Below are 7062 nucleotides of genomic sequence, written 5' to 3' on the forward strand. Positions count from 1 at the left end.
TATATATATATATATATATATATATATATATATATATCAAGCCCCAGAGATTCTACCCCAAAACTGATAGAGATAATAAATGAATTCAGTGAAGCTGCAAGATATACAATTAATATGCAGAAATCTATTGCATTTCTATACACTAAGAATAAAATATTAGAAAGACAGATCAAGAAAACAATCCCATTTACAATCACACTGAAAATAATAACATACCTAGTAACAAGTTTAATCAAGTAGTAAAAGACCTGTCTTCTGAAAACTATTAAGTGTTGATGAAAATATTCAAGATGACACAAATAAATGAAAGATATACTCTGTTCATGTGTTTCAGAAGAACTATAATGTTAAAAATGTTCATACTACCCAAAACAATTACAAATTCAGCACAATCTCTGTTAAAATATCTACGGCATTTTTTCACAGAAAATGAAAACACTAATTCAAAAAGATATATGCCCCACAATGTTCATATCAGCATTATTTTAATACCGAGACATGAACACTACCTAAGTATCCATTAAAAGATGAATAGATAAAGATGTGGTATACACGTACAATGGACATTACTCAGCCATAAAAAGGATGAAATCTTGCCATTTGTGGCAATATGGATAGACCTAGAGGGTACTATGCTAAGTAAAATACATTAGGCTTCCCAGGTGGCACAGTGGTAAAGAATCTGTCTGCCAATGCAGCAGATGCATGAGATGCTGGTTCAATTCCTTGGTCAGGAAGATCCTCTGGAGTAGGAAATAGCAACTCACTCCAGTATTCTTACCTGGAAAATTCCATCGACAGGAGAGACTAATGGGCTACAGTCCATGGGGTTGCAAGGAGTTAGACACAACTGAGCATCTGAGCATGCCTGCAAAATAAGTCAGAGAAAGACAAATACTGTGTTTTTGAAATTATATGTGGAATCTAAAAAGTAAAGCAAATGTACAAATATAAGAAAGCAGAAACAGTCTCACATGTCAGTTCAGTTCAGTTCAGTTCAGTCGCTCAGTCGTGTCCGACTCTTTGTGACCCCATGAATCACAGCACGCCAGGCCTCCCTGTCCATCACCAACTCCCAGAGTTCACTCAGACTCATGTCCATCGAGTCAGTGATGCCATCCAGCCATCTCATCCTCTGTCGTCCCCTTCTCCTCTTGCCCCCAATCCCTCCCAGCATCAGAGTCTTTTCCAGTGAGTCAACTCTTCGCATGAGGTGGCCAAAGTACTGGAGTTTCAACTTCAGCATCATTCCTTCCAAAGAAAGTCCAGGGCCGATCTCCTTCAGAATGGACTGGTTGGATCTCATTGCAGTCCAAGGGACTCTCAAGAGTCTTCTCCAACACCACAATTCAAAAGCATCGATTCTTCAGTGCTCAGCCTTCTTCACAGTCCAACTCTCACATCCATACATGACCACAGGAAAAACCATAGCCTTGACTAGATGAACCTTTGTTGGCAAAGTAATGCCTCTGCTTTTGAAAATGCTATCTAGGGTGGTCATAACTTTCCTTGCAAGGAGTAAGTGTCTTTTAATTTCATGGCTGCAGTCACCATCTATAGTGATTTTGGAGCCCAGAAAAATAAAGTCTGACACTGTTTCCACTGTTTCCCCATCTATTTCCCATGAAGTGATGGGACCGGATGCCATGATCTTCGTTTTCTGAATGTTGAGCTTTAAGCCAACTTTTTCACTCTCCACTTTCACCTTCATCAAGAGGCTCTTTAGTTCCTCTTCACTTTCTGCCATAAGGGTGGTGTCATCTGCATACCACATAGTCTTCCCAACTGGGGATATGTCTATAAGAATTGGTCTCTTGGCTTGATTCAATTTTTTTTTAAACTCATATTTTTCAGAATTTACTGTATGAAAGTGTAAAAGTGTTAGTCACTCAATTGTATCCAACTCTTTGTGACCCCATTGACTGTAGCCCTCTAGGCTCCTCTGGCCATGGAATTCTATAGGCAGGAAAACTGGAGTGGGTAGCTATTCCCTTCTCCAGGGGATCTTCCTGACTCAGGAGTCGAACCTGGGTTTCTTGCATTGCAGGCAGATTCTTTACCATCTGTGCCACCAGGAAAGAAGGCAGTATTTTATTGATACCTCAATTTTTATTCATTTCAGTAGGTTGTAAGCAGGGAGGTTACAAAAACATGTATTTATTCTGCTATCTTTCATGAGACTCTCTACATTAAATTTTTGTTTTTATAAAGCATTAAAGAAATGTGCTTGAACTGAATGAGTAAGTTGGATATGACAGCAAAGTGTTCTTGATCTTGGCCAGATGCCAGAATGTGAGCGCATTCATGTATTCTCTAGCTGAAAGGAATGGTACTATGGATCTGCACTGGTAAATTCTACGCAGCCACTAATGCAGCACAGTCACTTTCACACTTTCTTGCTGAATGAAGTGGCTTAAAAAGTGTTTTCCTTTAAGTACATTTGTGATTTTAAAACTCTGTTCTTCATAATGGAAGGGACATTCTTAGCATTTTAAGTGCATGTTTGAAATGAACTGACTCCCAGAAATCACAGGTGCAAATCCAGATGGGGTTAACAGATAAACTTACATGCAGCTGATTTTGCAGGATTCTTGGGAACCAAAGACAAGTCTTTACTTTGTTGACCTTTAAGATCCAAGATCAATTTTCCTAATAAAAGGCAGACCTTTGTACAATTTCTGAAGTCACTGAAAACCTTTACCAACAGAGATACCAGATTCTATGTCCCAGTCACCCTCAGAAGAATAAAGTTTATTAGTTGACATAAAAACACCAAGAGCAACTTTGCTTTCTTCCCCAATGGCAGCAACCTTTAGAAATGGTGAAGCCATTATTGTTGTGTACCCTTTTGAGTATTCAGAATGTTTTAAGCACTGCATATATCACCATGCTCAGGAAACAAGGAAATATCATAATCTAAATGAATAGCAATAATAATAATCAGCTAACATTGTTTTAATACTTTACACTGTACTACTGTGCTTTAAATTGGCTTATATTAAGCTTTAAAATAACAGAAGATTAGACATAATTATTGTCCCCTTATTACAGAGGGTGTAACTTAGGTTAAAAAAATAAATACCTTGCTCAGATTAAAAAAATAAATATCTTACTCATCTGGTGAGTTGTTCAGAATTAAAATTCCTAAATGTAATTCCAGAAATGTACCATAAATACTATTCTGTACCACTTCTTCAATGTATTTGCATTTTTAAAAAGTTCAAGTACACAGTTTGAAATGAAGTGCCTAATTTGGGCATAATATGCCAGTGCTACATCAATTTTATGAAGTGTACACTTATTAATTTTATGTGCTAAGTGTGCATCTTAGTACCTCCTGTGCCTTTCATATTTTTTAAGAAAAGAAAAATTGAACAGTAAAATATTTATATTTTCACAAATTCTACTGTAAAAAGATTAAAAATGTTGCAAAAATTGAATCACAGGCAGAAATGAGAATTTATCATGCTACATGTATCTATTTAGTTTATATACTTGTTAGAATGGTTTTAGATTGTGCTTTATAAAACTTAGAAGTGTTCAGTGTAAAGATAACTAATATCGTGTAGTAGAAAATCTGTCTCTACTGTGATTTATCTACTCAGTTAATGAATTGGAAATAAAATGTATGTGATTTGCATATTTGGAGGTCCTTTGCAATAAAGTAGGAAACCTTAATAATCGACCACTAGAACCATACTAAATGGATTAATCTGTAGATGTCCTTGAATATATTTATATGCTATGTTTCTACCTTTTAATGTCCAATCATTTAAAATTAATTTTTTGGATATAGCTGTTTTACAATGCTGTGTTAATCTCTGCTGTACAACAAAGTGAATCAGTTATAATGTATACATATCTCCCCTCTTTTTAGATGAATGTTTTTAAAGTTAGGGAAAAAATATGCCATAATTCGATCATCCTCCTTTTTGTTTTTATGATTATGTAACTACAATCTTGCTTGGCTGCCCATAGCTACATGAAGACCTGCAAGCAGTTCATGCAATGGGGATTGCCCTCAGGCATTAGGGTTTATAATTTGTCAACATCTGTTCCCCTTATCCTCTAAAAGGACAATATTGAGTTTCATGTGTTTTTCTCAGAGACTCTCCTGTAGGATTAAGACCCAGCTGCTCATAGCCATAACCTGATAATAATCATGCCAAGCTCTGTCTACTCTCAGGGCATTTGCACATCATTATTTTCTCTGCCTAGATTGCTCTTTCCCAAATGTGTCCTATATTTGGCTTCTTCTCATTCAAGTTTTAGTTCATATTTACTTTCCTCAGCTAGTCTCTTGCATATCATATCCTCTAAGGTAGGCTTCTCTTCTCTCAAATTGTCCTCAATTCCTCAATTATTATATATTCCTAAATATGTTTGTTCCATCTTTTACACTTGAAGATAAGTCCTTAAAGGAGAAATATTTTGCTTCCTTATTTACTGCAGTATGCCCATTGCCTAGAACATAAGCATATTCCAGGAAAGTTGCTCAATAATCAGTTATAGACTGACTGGCAGCACCAGTAGGATTAATTGGAAACCTCAATGCCATCAGATAATGCAAACACCAAAATAACACTGTAGAGTCTCTGAAAATTAAACAGTCATTGGACACATAGCCCTCAACAGTTGGCCAGGACATATGTACTAAATGTAAACCAGTATGAGCCTGCTAAAAGAAAAGATTTAACCAAGACCCAAAGTCTTTTCACATAATAGGTAGAATGTTGAAGATACAATTTAAGAATATCACCTGTCATAATAAGAACCGGGAACATCTCCACTTAATAAGACAAGATAGTCAATAGACATCAAAAACAGATGAATCAGATGTTGGAACTATCTGACAAGAGTTTAAAAACAGCTGTTATAAAAATACTTCAATAACAAATGACAAATTCTCTGGAAATAAATGAAAAACTAAAAGTCTTGACAAAGAGAAGTTATAAAAAAAGAAAAATATAGTAATTATAAAACTAAAAGCATAGTAGAAATAAGAAAAAAATTTGCTGGGTGGTCTCATCACTAGATTGGGAATGACAGGGTTTAAATTAGGTGACTCAGAAGACAGGCCTACATGCTAAGTTGCTTCAGTCATGTTCAACTCTTATGGCTCTATAGACTGTAGTCTGCCAGGCTCCTCTGTTTATGGAATTCTCCAGGCAAGAGTACTGGAGTGGGCTGCCATGCCAGCTTCCAGAGGATCTTACCCACCAGGTATTGAACCTGCACCTCTTATGTCTCCAGCTTTAGCAAGCAGTTTCCTTACCACTAGCTCCATCTGGGAAATCCGACTTAGAGGACACATCAATAGCATTCACCCAATCTGAAGAATGGAGAGCAAGTATGTTAGAAAAAAAAATAGTCTCAGGTGAAATACAGAAGATTCAAGAGTCATGTTATAGACTACCAGGAGAGGTGAACTACTAGAGCTATGAGAGTTTTCAAAGAAATATGGCTAAAGCCATTCCAAATTTGATGACATACATAAATCTACAGACAAAAGAATTCGAGCAAATCACAGACAGATAAAGCCAAAGAAATTCATGCCAAGACATACTATAATTAAACTTTTGACTACTAAACGAACAAAAAACTTGACAGGGTCCAGAGAGAAATGTTACTGGGAAAAAAAAAAAAACAAACTTGTTCAGCTGACTTCAACTACCACAGAAGTACCTTTCCTTGAGACAACCATCCAATGTTTGTATGCAGCAGAACTATTTTGTGAGTACTTTCCATTTCTCCCATAGAATGAAAAAATAGTTTAGTACAGGATTGCTATTTTTTTTTTCCGTGGGAGTTTGTGGTGATGAAGATGCAGTGAGTACTGGTATAGATTCGTGTTACTTTCTCAGTTTGAACTAAGACATGATCAGTTTTACTCACCACTGTTTTTGTATCACCAATGTAACTGTTAAGAGAAAAGGGCAAATATTTTTTCATAATAAAGACTTCGTGAACTACCTGAAGTTTTTGAGGGATCCCTAAAAGCTCCAATAGTTTTAGAGTAAATTAAAGAATCCACCTGCAATGTAGGAGGTGAAGGTTCAATCCCTAGGTCAGGAAGCTCTCCTGGAGAAGGAAATGGCAACTCACTCCACTATGGCCTGGAAAATCCCATGGACAGAAGAGCCTGGCAGACTACAGTCCATGGGGCTGCAAAGAGTCAGACAGAGTTAGACAGACTAACACTTTTACTATTTTTTATTATTTCTTTACGTCTTCCATGTTCTACATAGTATTCATAATTATCTATTTTTCTGATTCCATAATAATCCATTATGTGCTGTGCTTAGTCTCTCAGCTGTGTTCAACTCTTTGTGACCTAATGGACTGTGGCCCACCACGGTCCTCTGTCCATGGGGATTCTCCAGGCAAGAATACTGGAGTGGGTTGCCATGCCTTCCTCCAGGGAATCTCACAAACCCAGGGATCGAACCCAGGTCTCCTACATTGCAGACAGATTCTTTACTGTCTGAGCCACCAGGGAAGCCCAATATCCATTATATCATATATTAAAATTGGGCTATTTTTGAACACTTATATTTTTAATTTTGTAATCTATTAAAAATAGCTGCATGCTGCAACTGAAAGCAACCTGCATTCCTGTAATGTATGGAATGCTTAAATAAATAATGGTATACTTAGCAAACGGAATACTTAATACAATTAAAAAGAGCAGACCTACTGCATTCAAACAAAACATGAATACAAAGGACAGACATGATATAATGTTCAGTGGGAGAATAAATACACAAAAAGACTGAAAATTGAAAACTAACATTTGATCAAAATCCAATAAAGGGTTAACTTAGAGGCAAGTGAAAAAGTTGGCTTAAAGCTCAACATTCAGAAAACTAAGATCATGGCATCTGGTCCCATCACTTCATGGGAAATAGGTGGGGAAACAGTGTCAGACTTTATTTTTTTGGGCTCCAAAATCACTACAGATGGTGACTGCAGCCATGAAATTAAAAGACGCTTTCTCCCTGGAAGGAAAGTTATGACCAACCTAGATAGCATATTCAAAAGCAGAGACATTACTTTGCCAAC

The sequence above is a fragment of the Bison bison genome, unplaced genomic scaffold, assembly GCF_000754665.1.
Source record: "Bison bison bison isolate TAMUID 2011002044 unplaced genomic scaffold, Bison_UMD1.0 scf7180017864491, whole genome shotgun sequence".
Lineage (NCBI taxonomy): Eukaryota > Metazoa > Chordata > Mammalia > Artiodactyla > Bovidae > Bison > Bison bison.